The sequence below is a fragment of the Salmo salar genome, chromosome 07 (assembly GCF_965601325.2).
Source record: "Salmo salar chromosome 07, fSalSal1, whole genome shotgun sequence".
NCBI lineage: Eukaryota > Metazoa > Chordata > Actinopteri > Salmoniformes > Salmonidae > Salmo > Salmo salar.
The window spans coordinates 53,655,600-53,671,696 of NC_138297.1; the positions used below are offsets into that span (position 1 = coordinate 53,655,600).

Sequence of the window (16,097 nt, forward strand, 5' to 3'; positions counted from 1 at the left end):
GAGAGGATGATATGGTCTGTGGCAAGACGACTAGGGATGGACATTTGTATTTATTTATTTATTTTATTTAACCTTTATTTAACTAGGCAAGTCAGTTAAGAACAAATTCTTATTTACAATGATGGCCCACCCCGGCCAAACCCTAACCCAGACGACACTGGGCCAATAGGGTGCTGCCCTATGGAACTCCCAATCACGGCCGGTTGTGATACAGCCTGGAATCGAACCAGGGTCTGTAGTGACGCCTCTAGCACTGAGATGCAGTGCCTTAGACAGCTGCGCCACTCGGAAGCCCGTAAGTTCATACAGCTAAAATCAAATCAAATTGTATTTGTCACATGCGCCGAATACAACAGCTATATTGTATTTGTCACACACCTTACAGTGAAATGCTTACTTACAAGAACATTGCTACTAGTAATAACATTGTTACACGTTACAGTACAGAACCCACACAGGTTAATAGGATAATCACTTTGAACAGTCACTTTTGAAAGAGAACTTGTTAAGAGATGGAACAGAGCATCTACCACTGTTGACACGTTGGCTCGTCCATGAAAGGATCTGTAGTCACATATTGTGTATCCAGTGAATTACTATGAATGTCTTGGTATTGCCAGCTATTTCTGATTCATGAGTTATGTTAGATTGGTCTATGTGTTTCATAGATCAGTATTCGAGTAGTGTTGTCAGTTTGCGGACCTACCGTCAACCTGTGTGTCTGACTCATGTCCCCATCGCAATTGATTGGGGTTATAATTGAGCGATGAGACAAAAGAAAGAGATCTGTCTCAATACTCATACAATTTAACCAGGGGTGGACAGACCACAAGGGCAGGAAGAGCGAGAGACGAACCTGAATGCCTCATTAGGCGAAATGTCTCAAGGCCTCAAAAGGCTCATTAAATTTGTTTAAAAACCTGTTCTATTTTGTCCTCATATTATGAAATGGTCATGTAGTGTTCCATAGTTAGAAGTGTGACATTTGATAGAAAAAGGTAGAAAGTCCCTCCTAAAAAAATAGTTTCATTAAGTACAGGATTCTGATGAAATACATTTCACAATTGTGAAACTGGTAGAGGATTTTAAGCCACGCCACTTTATGTTGGGGACATTGAGGGAATTTTCAAAAGAGATAACATGAAAGTTTAAATTAAACTATAACAAATTAAATGAGTGACATTATTATTGTTATTTTATTGTTACCTTTTTGTATTTAATTTTTTACTCAAATTTATTTAGTAAATATTTTCTTAACTCTATTTTCTTAAAACGGCATTGTTGGTTAAGGGCTTGTAAGTTAGCATTTCACGGTAAGGTCTACTACACCTGTTGTATTCGACGCGTGACAAATAAAATTGGATTTGATTTGATTCAACATACCAGTAGTGAAATGAGTCAGAAATGATAAGACAAAGCAAGGCCACTATTCAATATACACCAATCCAGTTGTTAAATAATTGTATTATTTATTTAACAGGACAATGTGTCATTAGTTATTTTTCGACACATTTGTTCATAGTCCATGGGCAGTACAATATGGTGCCTGAACGACAGCATGACAGCATGTTGTAATTAAAGACCCAAGCTACAGGCCTAGCGGTAATATTTTAGAACCCAGAATCCCAAGTTTGGTTGATTAGGACCTTATGACTTCAAATGAGTCACCATAGACTTAAACAGGAGACCATTCTCCTGATTGCCCAAAGGGCTATTGAATTACTGACAGGGCTGTCTAGATAAAAACTTTCTGTCTTTCTACATGTCAGGAAGCCAGCAGAGGTGGGTCTTTGCACTTGGCCTCAATCAATCTCAGGTAAAATGATAAGCTGCGGTTTATCTCGCCCAGGTCACTGGGATGAAAATAGGTCATCGATTCCCTTGTTGGCCACGGTAGATTGCAAACAGCCGCTCTGCCCTAGTGCCCTCCTGAACATTGAGGACATTTCAAGCCAATCAAAGAGTGAGATCATCTGTGGCTGACCATGACGGTTGTAGGGGGAGGAGGTGTATTAGGATGCAAGTGGAGCATGCATTGTGCTACAGGCAGATTCAGAAGCCTTTGTGACTTCCTGCTGAAAGAAAGCAGGGCTAAAACATACAGTAGGAGACAGAAAATTATATCCTGATATCAGAAAAAATTATTTTTGGTGGCACTAGTAACAACAATGAATGTAGACCTATTAACATATTGTTGCACAATAGTTTAGTAATTGTATAGCAATTGAGTTGAGCGTTTGTCTGTAAATGGGAGGGGGTGTATAGCTGGAGGGGGGAAAGAGATATAAGGATGACTGAGACTGTGTTGTAGTGTGTGTGTGTGTGTGTGTGTGTGTGTGTGTGTGTGTGTGTGTGTGTGTGTGTGTGTGTGTGTGTGTGTGTGTGTGTGTGTGTGCGTCCTTTTTGGCAAAAAGGAGTGCGATGAGGCAGGCTGGTGCTCAGCCAGCCAAAATCCTATTGCATTCTCAGAGTTGGAGAGTGGGGGTGTGTGCAGTAATTACTTTGGGGGAGACCGTCGCTGTGCTGGGGTGGAGGGAACTTGGAGCGCGTAGCTGTGCAGCTTTGTAGCCGTGATCTTTCCATCTCATCTCATCACCTTCGTCTGGCAAATTCCCTCGACGGCTCTGTGAAGCCTGCTGCATTCAGCGCTGTCAGTCTGGGCCGTCAACTCCAAAAAAAATCGATGCCCATCTCGTCCACTTCTATATTTAACCAGGTTCAACGACTCAGGCACTGATAGGGAGCCTCCCTCCTTGCCGCTCCGCTCCGTCTCTCTGAGGTTAGATTAGCAGCAGCTCCAGACTGATCAGGGCAGGATAATACACTCTGCAGCCAGATCAGATCAGGCTGAAGCTCTGAGATGCCTTCTGTTACTAAGCCAATTTGAATTTGAATTATATTGTATGCAGTGGCGACCCGTCATTCAGTGCAGGTGGGGCACCTGTTTTGCATGTTATTTTTGCATTAATACGTGTCACATATCAGTTTGCAAACAATGTAAAGAAAAAAATACATTCATTGAGTTAATAAAGCTGCATTCAAACTTGGTCTCTTTTTTGCTTTCTTGAGTAAGGCAGCTCCAAAATGCAGGTGTTTCAGCCGAGCTCAGTGCTTTCTGTGGTGGTGGGGCAGCCAGGGGTTGGTAATGTTCTCTACTTGTGCCGTGATTGGCTCAGTGTTGGCTCAGTCACTCATGGGGATACTACGTCACTGCAAAATATATGGTAGAGCTAAAAGATTCAAGCCCTTTGGGTGCTGCCATAGAGTTACATTAGAAGTGCCCATCCAAGAAGGCTCAAGGTCATTGGCCACAGCTAAAATGACGTCAAATCACGTTATATCTACAGTAGCTTTGATTGGACTGATCATGTCAACATCCTACTTTCAAAATCTTAGCTAGCAAGCTAGCAGTCATCATCAGGAATCAAGTTGACAATCTACCGGCAAATAATTTTTAATCCTTGTCATATGAAGATAAATAATGAAGAGAAATTATAGATAAAACCTATCGGTGCTCATCAGCCATTGGACATAAACATTACACAAGAAGTTTGAAATCGCTAATTCAACAATGAGTGGTTTGGAAGGAATCAGTGGCTAACTGCAAGCATTGCAAAGCAATCACTAGACTGCTATTCAGTGGAGTGTGTGTGTGGTCCAAGTCTGGGTTTAAGGGTCTCTTTTCCAAGCTTAAAAGGATAAACCTTCAACATTGGCCATGCTGTCAATCCAGCATGACTTCAGCCGCGCTCAAAACAACTAGAAACTCGGAACTGGGACATCTCAGACTTCAGTGCGTTCAAGATAACTGGGAACTTGGAAAAAAACAAGCTCAGACTGGGAAAATAAGTTTGGAACGGTCATCCAACTTGGAATTGCAAGTTGGAAACTCAGGTCTCATTCCAGAGCTCCGACCTGAAGATCACTGACGTCATCATGATTCGACTTTGTTTTTTTCAGTGTTCCTAGTTGTCTTGAAAGCACCATAAATCCGGAGAATGCCAGACTTTGATAACAAAGTTTGATGACAAAATTTGCCCACAAAGGACCACCACGCCACATTCCTATTCAAGTGAGCACAGCACAACAAGGTGAATCCAAAAATGTATTGTTTGCCCCACCAAGATATACTTGCTAAAATCACCACTGATTCTATGGACACTTTACAGTTGGGTAAAAATAATCTACTAAACTATAAGCTAATGACAATACAGTTTCCTCTAAAGACACACTTTAGATGTTTGTCAGGACATTTAGAATGAAAGAGCCCACAAGTCAAACTGTAATAAAGGACTGTCAATGGAACATTTGTCCGTTATAGTCAAACGTGGCATACTGCTGTAATAACACACGGTAACGTTTGACATTTCCCTCATTAACATGACCAAGTGTCCTCAAGAAGAATGAAAGCATATGAACAAGGTGGATTTACATCTTACTTTTAACCCTGTCGCTAAGCGATGGTGAACCCACCTGGATAAAGGATGGCTGCAAAATTAATGAGTAAGGAATGGGGGAATGAATGAAAAGCGGAGGAACGTGGTGAAGAAGCATATTTGAGACAGGTGGCACAGCCAACTTCATCAAGGGACGGAGCTTTCTCTGGCAAGAGATGGGCCGATAGTCTGCTGTGCTAATTAATCCTTGGCATCATGGAGACGGCAACAGTGTGTGTGTGTGCGTGCGTGCGTGCGTGCGTGCGTGTGTGTGTGTGTGTGTGTGTGCGTGTGTGTGTGTGCGTGTGTGTGTGTGTGTGTGTGTGCGTGTGTGTGTGTGTGTGTGTGTGTGCGTCAACTAGTTCTCACAGTCTCACGTCAGAATTAGACGTTCATCCATGTTTCTCAAACATCAAATTTCGAAGTTGTTCCAAATGTCACATTTCAAAGTGTTTAAGGTTAAGTTTAGGCATTAACTCCAAAATCTTAATGTTAGGCATTAACTCCAAACGGTCAAGGTAAGGGTTAAAGTTCGGGAAAGGCTTAAAACAAAAATCTAAAAAACAACTTTCTATTGCTGGTTTTGAACTTGCAACGTTTTGGTATCAGAGGCGGATGCTTACGCCCATCCACCATCCCTGTCCACAACACCCGGCAAAACCAAAACCTACTTGAAGGTAACAGCGCTCACTGTTGCCCATAGTGGCCGGTTTCCACGTCATCTCCCGACATCCTCAGACATGGATAGACGTTGAATACTGACTTGTATTACAGGTGACCTGGCTGGTTTGTGTGTGTGTGTGTTTGCACTGCTGTGTGTACTGTGTTGCTGGTTGCTCTGAAAGCCTGTTGTTATCTGAACATAACGCAGGCTTCTTTTTAGTGTCTTTTGTTTGATGAGGCCCTCCACTCTACTTTTGTTAGGCACTTTTTATAGGCTTGGAGTAAGAGAATGAGGGAGGAAATATACTTATTGATTACCAATAAAATTAAAAGATAATGTCTTTGAAACCAGGAATCAGAAATGATGATTTTACAAGTAGGCCTATTTCCGTGTTCACGTGCTAGTCAGAACTATAGGAAACTCAGAAATGTCCAACTTGCTAACTGGTTGTAGTTCTAAGTGTGCCGCTTTCAACCATTTAGTAAGTCAAAAATGTCTGAGTTTTATAGTTCCGACTAGCACGTGAACACGGCATATAACTGCATTCTTGCATTAAGGAAACATTTGGCTCGTTGTCAAAAAATATTTATAATAAAAAAACAGTCTGATAATATAGAATGAATATTTGAGAATATAACTTCAACTTCTTGTTAGTATTCCGAGGGAGCGCCACATTTTCATGTCAATTCTTAAATTGGTTTTCCATGAACAGACAGTAAATTTATCGTGGTAGAAAAGTTTTACAAATATCCTCCTCTGTGTCCTTGGCTGTACACCCAGTCAGTGCTCCTGCAGGCATTCCCATAAAGATACCAATCAGTGAGACACTCCCCTCTAACTAATCCCACTCTTTATGTATGATAGTGATTCTCTGTATTTACAAACCAGGATCTTGGTGGAGAAAAGTAGGGGTTCTGTGTTACGCTGAATGCTTGAGAGCAAATTACACTAATTAATTTAATCAAATGTGTACAAGGAGGGGATGGAAGTAGACCCCAGTTGTGAGCACTGTTGATCATTGTTCTACCATGCTAAATCAGATGACACCTGTAGGGAGGAACACTTGTCGAGCGTAGCAATTGCATCTTCTAATTGGGAAGACTTCAGCTGGGGCACAGACACAATCAATAGCCCACTGTGAGAGGAAAGTCAAACCCATTCATACACTGCCATGAGCATTACGAAAAGTTTGAGAGTACATTTTGTATTAATACACTTTGTTTCAGATCGATTGTAGAAACCAGTGAGTATATTGTAGATAGTCCAAATAGGACAAAAATAGGCTCATATGTTGGCTAACAGCTGTGAAATTATATGAGGTCAAACCACATCATTTGGGACTCATTGTGGCTCCTTTAATTCCATAATGGTTAAGTTTGCCCTGTGGCATTTTGGAATGGCTGACACTCTAGGTAACACAATCTGATTGTGTTTATCATGTATGGATTCAGAAAGGTTTATTCTACACTCTTAGAATTTTTGAGTGTAGAACACCCACTCACTTTACATGCCACTGTACACTCTTACACTCGCTATCTAGTACCTAAAATGGTTCTTCGACTGTCCCCATAGGAGAACCCTTTTTTGTTTGATGTAAAACCCTTTTGGGTTCCATGCAGAACCCTCTGTGGAAATGTTTTTTCATGAAACCAAAAACAGTTCTACATGGAACCAAAAAGGGTAATTCAAAGAGTTCTTCTATGGGGACAGCCAAAGAACCATTTTAGGTTCTAGATAGCGAGTGTAAGAGTGTACAGTGAGTGGCATGTAAAGTGAGTGGGTGTTGCAGAATCAGCCAACAGCAGGGGGCGCTGTGTCTATTTCAGTCTGTACCCAGTATTGGGTTCAGGTGTGATCACTGAGCTGCTTTACTTATGCACTACCTTAATATACAGTGCTGGGGATCGATGTTGACATTAGTCCATGCTGTAGGTAGGTGGTTGTATGTGTACGGCATGAAGGGACAAATTGTCTTCAACTGGACATTCAATCAGGTCTCATTTATCTTCAAGCACCTGTTCAGTGGTGAATGCAATTTTCTTTGCAGGAAAACCTTTTTGGAGTACCTATTGGCTTGTTTTATTCAACATGGACCACAACAAACTGGATTGCACCAATTGTGGCTTGGCTGTGAACTGATATTTTAAGTTATTCAGACAGGTAGACGATCATATTTCATTGAGCAAAGACACGATGGGTTCATCAAATGGAACTGTGTAGCTCTTATAGCAATGTTGGGTTGTAGTAATAACATTCACTTCACTGACCATTAATAGGATGTACATACATGCTATAATTCAAGTCCTGGGGAAAATGCAGATTGTGGGATTATTTGTTGTAACTAAAACATATAGAAAAATAACCCTATAGTAATATAACCCTATAGTAATATAATCCTATAGTAATATAACCATATAGGAATATAACCCTATAGTAATATAACCCTATAGAAATATAACCCTATAGAAATATAACCTTATAGGAATATAAACCTATAGAAATATAAACCTATAGAAATATAACCCTATAGAATATAACCCTATAGTAATATAACCCTATAATAGTATAAACCTATAGAAATATAACCCTATAGAAATATAACCCTATAGCAATATAACCCTATAATAGTATAAACCTATAGAAATATAACCTTATAGTAATATAACCCTATAGAAATAATATAACCCTATAGAAATATAAACCTATAGAAATATAACCCTATAGCAATATAACCCTATAATAGTATAAACCTATAGAAATATAACCTTATAGTAATATAACCCTATAGAAATAATATAACCCTATAGAAATATAAACCTATAGAAATATAACCCTATAGCAATATAACCCTATAATAGTATAAACCTATAGAAATATAACCCTATAGTAATATAACCCTATAGAAATATAACCCTATAGAAATGCAGCAGATATAGTATGCAACCCTGTCTGGATGTAATGAATACTCAGGGAGAAAAAAGTGTAGATTCACGCGCAGAGTGCGGCAGATGTTTATTAAGCCTTCACAGAAGGCAGGAATCGTGGTTGCAGGCAATGGTCAAACACAGGTAGGCAGTCAAAAACAAACAGTACCTCACAACCATACAAACAGAAAGAACTGAACTAAATAGGGAGCTGATGAGACCAGGTGAGAAACGAACGCAGGTGAAATCAATGAACAAAAATGAAAGACAGGGCTACGTTCCAGAACACAAAGAAACAGGGCTACGTACAAGAACACAAAGAAAAAGAACACAAGGTTGACTAAGAAAAGAAAAGCAGAACCTTACACTGGATGGTTGTGGGGAGAGAATATAGCCATTCCTATCAGGAATGGAATTATTTTCTAGCCAACATTATCCAGTTGTTGACTGAGCAAAACTCAAACATTCTCAGTAATTACAGGTTTAGCTTGATACTGGACACAGCAGCAGCAATTTAAGCAATTAATGTTGTTTGGGCAGCTGGGATGCAACACAGCAAAGACCATTAACAAACCATTAAAAAGTCATAACCACTGTGATCACTGCCAGATTGCTGACACACTTGTTTGAGGACCTGGGATAAGGAAGCGTTATTGTGAGATATGTTTTGCTAAGACATATTTAGCCAATAAGACTCAGCAGCAAGGTTCACTATAGGTCAAAGATGACTAAATAAACTACTGGTATTGAGGACGCAGATACTGACCTTGTCCGAAAACCCATACCTACAGTATACTTGGGTTATAAATACTGTAGTAGCCAATTTCAACATTTGAGTACGCTTTAAATCAAATAATGTGTATAAACCCTGGATTGCTGATGCTATGTATTGGCCAATGAGAGGCTTTGAAGGCATTGGTCGCCATATTCCATAGTCCATCTGTAAATAGCCCACCCAATCTACCTACCTCATCCCCATATTGTTTTTATTTACTTTTCTGCTCTTTTGCACACCAGTATCTCTACTTGCACATCATCATCTGCTCATTTATCACTCCAGTGTTAATCTGCTAAATTGTAATTACTTTGCTATTATGGCCTATTTATTGCCTACTTCCTCACGCCATTTGCACACACTGTATATAAACGTTATTTTTTTCTATTGTGTTATTGACTGTACGCTTGTTTAATTCCATGTGTAACTCTGTGTTGTTGTTTGTGTCGCACTGCTTTGCTTTATCTGGCCAGGTCGCAGTTGTAAATGAGAACTTGTTCTCAACTAGCTTACCTGGTTAAATAAAGGTGAAATAAAAAAATGTTATAAAAAATATTGGTACTCCTCAGAAGGCACAGTCCTCCATAGGAATGAAGGTATGCTATAGCATTTCACAAAAATGTTTCAAGGACATAATTACATGTATTTAAGTATTTCCTTGTTGTAGTTGGGACAGTAACATTTGCACTCTCTAAAAACTACTTTAAGGAATATGTTTTTATATATTATTCATGTTTATGTCTTATTTACATAATATAATTGTAAAGTATGCATTAAGGTGTCTGTATTAGAATATACTTGTCAAAACGACTGTAGACGTTAATAAATGCATTTCTGTAGCTTAAGAAATCTTTTTTTTACAATGGAGGAGTACCAAAATGGCTGTGTGGTGGCTTCCAAACAGCATTCCCCTGTCAGTCATTGTTTAAACGCTAAATGTCAAACTAATTTAGGCCTTTCATCTAGTAGAATTGGCTGCATGCTATTGAGGAAGAGAATCGTCTTTTCAGACCCATGTGTGTTTGACAGCAACTGATAATCCGCTGGCAGGACAGGCTGTACCAAAAATGAACAATTGGCGGGAAATGCAATTGTGCATTAGATGACGCATTCTCAGTATATGTGAGTCCTAATATGCTGACATGTTTTGTTTACTGCATCATTTTTACTAAACAGTACATTCAAAATAGTGTGTACTACGATTAGCAGCCAATACAGTATGCCGCTTTAGTAAAAAGTAGGCAAGACAGATTTCGGACATGACCATTGAGTATCACTTTCTGAATTAATGGGGAAACAAATATACACATGACTCTGCCTGCATTTACTCAGGTATCCCAATTCTGATATTTATTTACCACAAATTGGTCTTTTGACCTATCACCTCAGATCTTTTTCAGAGCTGATCTGATTGGTCCAAAGACCAATTAGTGAAAAAAATATCCAAATTTGGCTGCCTGTGTAAATACAGCTTAATCCTTCTTTGACTGGCATAGTTTAGGCTACATTTGGCTCATCCTGAAGTTGTTTAGCATGCGTTTCACTCGCTGGGCTCATCTGAATCAATATTTATCAGAAGTTCAGGTTTAATTACGAACTCCCCGAACACACTGCCGAAATTCCACGGATTATCCAATTACCATTTTATTTCCGTGCTGACAAACAAGTGGGCTTCTTTGCGTTCCGCTAATTGCGGTAAGAAGTGGAAGCGGCGCTCGGGGGAAAAGGCTATGAGGAGGAATTGTTGAAGAAAGGAGAGAAGAAATAGAAAAGAGAATGTGCGGTGTGCCGGCAGCAGTCGGATTTCCTCTAGTTTCATCATGAAACCACAAACTGGATCCCCCAGACAAATGGCTGGTGTGTGTGGGCGGGTTGCTCCCAACCACAGTGAAGAAGAAAAACATGCTGGTCTTCTATCAAGTTTCCACTTTAACTCAATCACTCACTCCAGACTGCTCCGCTCCACTCTGCTGTCACGGTTCGCCTGTCCCTGAAATCACTCAAACTCTCTCTGGCTTTCCCTGACAATCATGTCCGAAATATTGTTTGCCAAGCCAGTGTCAACTTTTTACCCATCAATATTGCCTTGATTTATTTTTTTTATGACAACACATTGGCACAAATGTATCAACATTTTCCTTTGACAATTTATGAAAGGATTCAACACAGTGCTCTTACAAGTGTTAGGGGTCAAAGGTCATGATTGGGTGTGTTTTTTAATTGCTATTTACATACGAAATGAGTAGGAATTTAGACTTTTCAACCCCTGCGACAGCCTTTCAGCATTTCATTTGAGATGTTGCGAAAACAATGCTTTGGTGTGTGTGTGTGTGTGTGTGTGTGTGTGTGTATCATTTAAATAACAGTGCAGATGAGCAAAAGAAACAGATCGGTACAGAAGGTTGGCTGAATGCATAATTTATTAATCAATTCGCACCATTGAAAATATGAAAACAAATGAAGAACGGCAACAACACAAAACACAAAAGAGCATTATTTATTACAGGAAAATCAAAGTCTGCCAGGAGATAGATTCTTAAAAGACAGAGATGCATGTATATACATACAAAGACTTTATATTAATGCATCAACTCAACTCTGCCTCAGGCAGTGAATCCATTGGCAGTAATCTATTCCAACATATTCTCCCTGAAAGCGTTGAGGTCTATAGAAAACACTGTCAATAATTGATGCTCCTATCATGTGTTGTGATGTAGATTTATAGTGTGAACATTCATGTACATTAGTGAGGGTGTTGAATTATTACACTTCAGCTATGATGGCAGCTAGAAGTAGGTTTTATGAAGCACATAGAATAACATTTCACGCTTTACAATGATTCATCTCAGGATTCTAATGTTCATCCTATTTGGGGTTGGGAACCTGGACGAAACTCACCTCAGTTTAGATGGATGTAGTGGACCTACCTTAGCTTGAAGTATTCCATCCATTTGTTAGCAGAACATGGCTTCCCTTTTCTTAAGGATTTCTTGAACAAGGTTGTTTGATAACCAGTGAATTACAGACTAGTTTTGGACTATATCTTAGGACCTTCTTTGGCTTTGTTACAGCCTTTAGTACTGGGCCTTTGTTGGTGGGTCTTTGAGAGTTGCCATTCTGTTTAGGCCTATGTGTTTGGCATTTCTGTTTAGAAGTAACTTAACGGTTGCATGTAGACCTAGAGTTAGACAGTAAACTCCACCATAACTTCACCGCAGGGTATTTGCTCTGTGTGGAAAAGGAAGCCTTGGCTCTACTGGCCTGCACGTTGACCTCTCACCGTGTGTTTAGTGGCTTCTATCCCTACATGAACACATCTATCCTCACGTAGGAATAAAAAGCCATAAGACACAGCAGCAATCTCACAGGAGGAGGAGGAGGGACGGACATCACCTGAAGGAGGGCAAGGAAGAAAAGAGGGGGAGGAGGAGGAGAGGAGAAACCGGTGCTCGGAAACTAGTGGAGGAGGAGAAGAACAGTGGGGCAGCCGGGACGTAGGGACGGGGGGAGACACACAGGCAGGGACATTGAGGGAACTAGCTACTAGCAGGGAACAGTCAACATGGACAAGTGGAGGCTTGGCTGGACCGTGTGTGCATTACTTTGCGTGTAGATTTTCACTAATACACTTCTCGTCAGATCTCAAAGTGTAACTCATCTCCTCTCCTCTGTTTGCGTGTGAGAAACTGCCTGTTTATGTGTCGGTTTGTCAGGTGATTGACATGTAGATTTCATTGACCATCCTCACTCAGGACCTCTCATGCTCAAACCATTAGGAATGCACCTCGGTTTCCTTCCTCACTTATGTACCACGACTAAGTTATGCCTGCGTGCGGGTTATTGTGCGAGTGTATTCGTGCGTAAGCCAGGCACACGGCGATAAATATGCATGACTCTCTGCCGCTGATATCCTGCTTTGTATGGAAATGAGCTTGTGTAAGTTTAATAATGCAATCCCGGTGGATTGGAAAGCCGACACGTTGCAGAGCGGAATTTTAAACAGGGCTCTCCGCCTGTGGGCTCCTCATGGCTGGGATCAGATCTGGCTCTCCGTACAGCAGAGACACCATGAGAGCCTTCCCCTCTGCAGCCCAGGGCTCTGACATGGGGGCCAACGTTAATGAGGGGTACAAGAGAGGGAAGGCCAACTGGATTCTCATTGAAAGCCACTGTCACAACTAGACCGCTGTGTGGAAACAGCAGGACTGAACAACAAGGGACTGGAGTCAAGTTGGTGATGGGAACTGGAGTCATGTGAGGTTGAGTTCGAGCTGGATTGGAGCTTTTAAACTCCTAGGGCATGATGGGATTCTTGGGATTCATGGAGGGGGAGCCCAGCACATCTTGTGACCTGTTTTTAGAAAGAGGGAGGATGGGGGGTTACAAAATTGCAGGTACAGTTATCAACATGGTCAATGCTTAAAATATTATATAGACCGATAACCTCGCTCTATCTCTATAATAGATGTCTTCAGAAGACATGACTAACCTGTATGTGAGATGGTGACACCAGCCGACCCACCTGTTAATGTGATAATTGCTGACATGTTGGTCGCTGAAACAACTTCTTCCAAATGATTTTGTGGGGCCCTGAAAGAAGAACGGAGGGATAGATTATTATAATTATTATATCAAATAATATAAATGTAATGCTGTGACAGTTACTATCACCATTTCTAAACATCACTATTGTTAATGGCAGCAGTAAAAATTGAGTTAGTAGTACTGCCATTAGCAGCACAATTGAAGCCTCCTATAAGACCCTATGGACCTCGTTTGATAGATGTGCAAAAAATAGGTTCTCTTTTCAAAGTGTCCTATTTTTTTCCCGTCTCAATTTTGTTCCAAATGGTTCAGTATTACATGGCACACAATGAGCAGTGACATATTTATTGTAAAAAGATCGATTGATCTGCCTCAAACTGGCGCTATTGGAGAGACAGATTGCTCAAACATTTTAGCTCCAATAGCACTACATGACAAATGGGCTATTTACACAACAGATGAATAATGACTCACTCTAACCATTAGTAGTGGACTCTGGAACTACCCCAAACTGCAAAGGCCTTGCCATCTATTAACATGTTGTACATGAATAATTAAACTCCTATAAAGTGCTAATTAACGTGTAATTTATGTACTATCCACAGATTTGATTGGGTTCTGGCTCTGATGGATCTTTGGGTGCGATTTCACAGTGGGAACAGATGTATACTCGCGCATCTGAGAGAGCTACGGTTGCTAGTGATCATTCCCACCCCACTGAGAACAAAATAGCCCTCATATATCCCTGTAATCTGCATTAGCACTGGAGCGGGAGCCCCGAGACAGCAGCTAGGAGGATGAGTAATGGGCTACTGCTGTAATGGCTGCCCCTGAGCCACACCCCAAAACCAAACCAAACTGCATGCAAGAGAATAGGAGATGTTAGTAGAAGGAAGCTCCCCTCAACACTGTTTCTAATAACCAGCATCTCTCCAGCTATTACGACATGTTTCACGATGATACACCCGTTGAGCTAAAGACCAAAGAACACATCCAAGTCAGAAAACTGCCCTAATACTGCAAGTCCAAAGAAATCATGGAGCAACTCCTCACACAGACTACTGCACTCAATAATTCAACACAACCAAGACCTGGCCTGAAGACCCCTTCCCAACTTAGCCGACAATTCTCTGAAGAGTCTTTCCTGCAGCAAGATAGGACAGCCATATCTGATGTTGGAGAAGCCAAAGCCAGCATTTCACCCTTGAGGATGAAATAGCCTTCAAAATTACATGATAAAATGCTCTTAAAAATCAAATCTGTCCTCCTCTGCAATCTTCCATTCAGCTTCTTTCTCGTTCTCTTTCTACCTCTCGTTCTTCATAGCACTCCCACTCCCTTCGACTCCTCGATAAGTGAAAATATTTTACAGTAGGCAATAAAAGGCTCATCAGGACAAGCTGAAATGATTTCTTAATACGATGGCTTTTTAATGAGGACTGAACGAGACGGCCGTGTGGCTGATGGCAGGTCCCTCTTTATCTACGAGGGCAGGGCAGGAGGACTGATGGCACTTAAACACTCTGGCTGGCAACCCTCTCCACGGTGTGTGTGTGTGTGTGTGTGTGTGTGTGTGTGTGTGTGTGTGTGTGTGTGTGTGTGTGTGTGTGTGTGTGTGTGTGTGTGTGCATGCGACTGTGGATCATTGATTGGCTTTTATTCAGCCTACTCCAGTCATAATGTTTTACTCTGAAAACCTGCCTCCTGCATTGTGAGAAGAGAGCTCTGCTATGATATATCTACCATATGATGACAATGTTATGAAAGACAAAAATATTGCAGTTAAAGCTGCAATATGTAACTTTTTGGGCAACTGGATTAAATTCACATAGAAATGTTAGTTATAGATCTGTCGTTTTTGCTTCTTTTACTTTCGGTTTAGTACACCAGCTTCAAACAGCTGAAAATACAATATTTTCAGTTATTGAAAAAATATTTCACAACGATTTAGATGGTACAATGATTCTATACACTATGGTTGCTTGTTTTGTCACATAAACTGAAATTAGGCAAACTATTAGAATTTTAGCAACCAGGAAATGGCAGAGTGATTTCTACATAGTGCACCTTCAAATTTCTCTGCCTGTTGGTGAATGACTCGGCAGAAGTATAGCATTAGGTTACAACTAACATAACCGTACATGCTGCATTGATTCCAACTGGAAAAGTCTAACTTTGTTTGTAGAATTATTTTCTACAACATTCTTCTATTCTTCTATGTGTGTCCTTATTCAACGTTATTTGTTATCCTCTCACATCTCTCTCTTTCTTTCATTTCTCTCACTCTCTCTTTCCTTTGACAGCTCTCACGTTGGATGAGTGGTCAGAGTTGGCTGACTTTGCTATGAAACCTGGAGGTCAGATTAGAACCAAGGCTTCACGAGAGGAAGAAGGGGTGAGGAGTAGCAAGACGGAACGGAGGAGGAGAGAGACCCCCTGCTAGGCAGACAACAAAACGTGTTTGCGAATCGCCCGCGTGGGCGTCCCGCCAAGCCGCCCCCCCTCACATAATCAGAGCCTGGTGCGGACACAAGGTCGTTTCAACACCGGCTACGCCTCCCCAATTAGCATGCAGCCCGTGGTGCGGCCTGTCTGGGAGAAAACACGTGCATGGCGCGTCGCTGCCCTAATGAGCTGCCAGTCAGCAAGGAGCAGGCGGCAGGCGCAACGTAAAAACTTTCCTGGAGTTTTTGCGTGTGATCTCAAGGGCGGAAGAGGACACTCTAACCTTGAGTCCAGCCGTCCAACCATAT

At 41.0% G+C, this 16,097-nt stretch overlaps 1 long non-coding RNA gene across 1 annotated transcript; it reads right to left on the reverse strand.

The window, feature by feature from the left end:
- Positions 1-11,201: 11,201 nt before the first annotated feature.
- LOC106609520 (uncharacterized) lies at positions 11,202-14,670 on the reverse strand. The gene is made up of 2 exons (XR_001329709.2): positions 13,322-14,670; positions 11,202-13,150 (listed from the first exon to the last, which is right to left on the reverse strand). It is a non-coding gene; the product is annotated as an uncharacterized LOC106609520 (long non-coding RNA).
- Between the last annotated feature and the right edge of the window lie 1,427 nt (positions 14,671-16,097).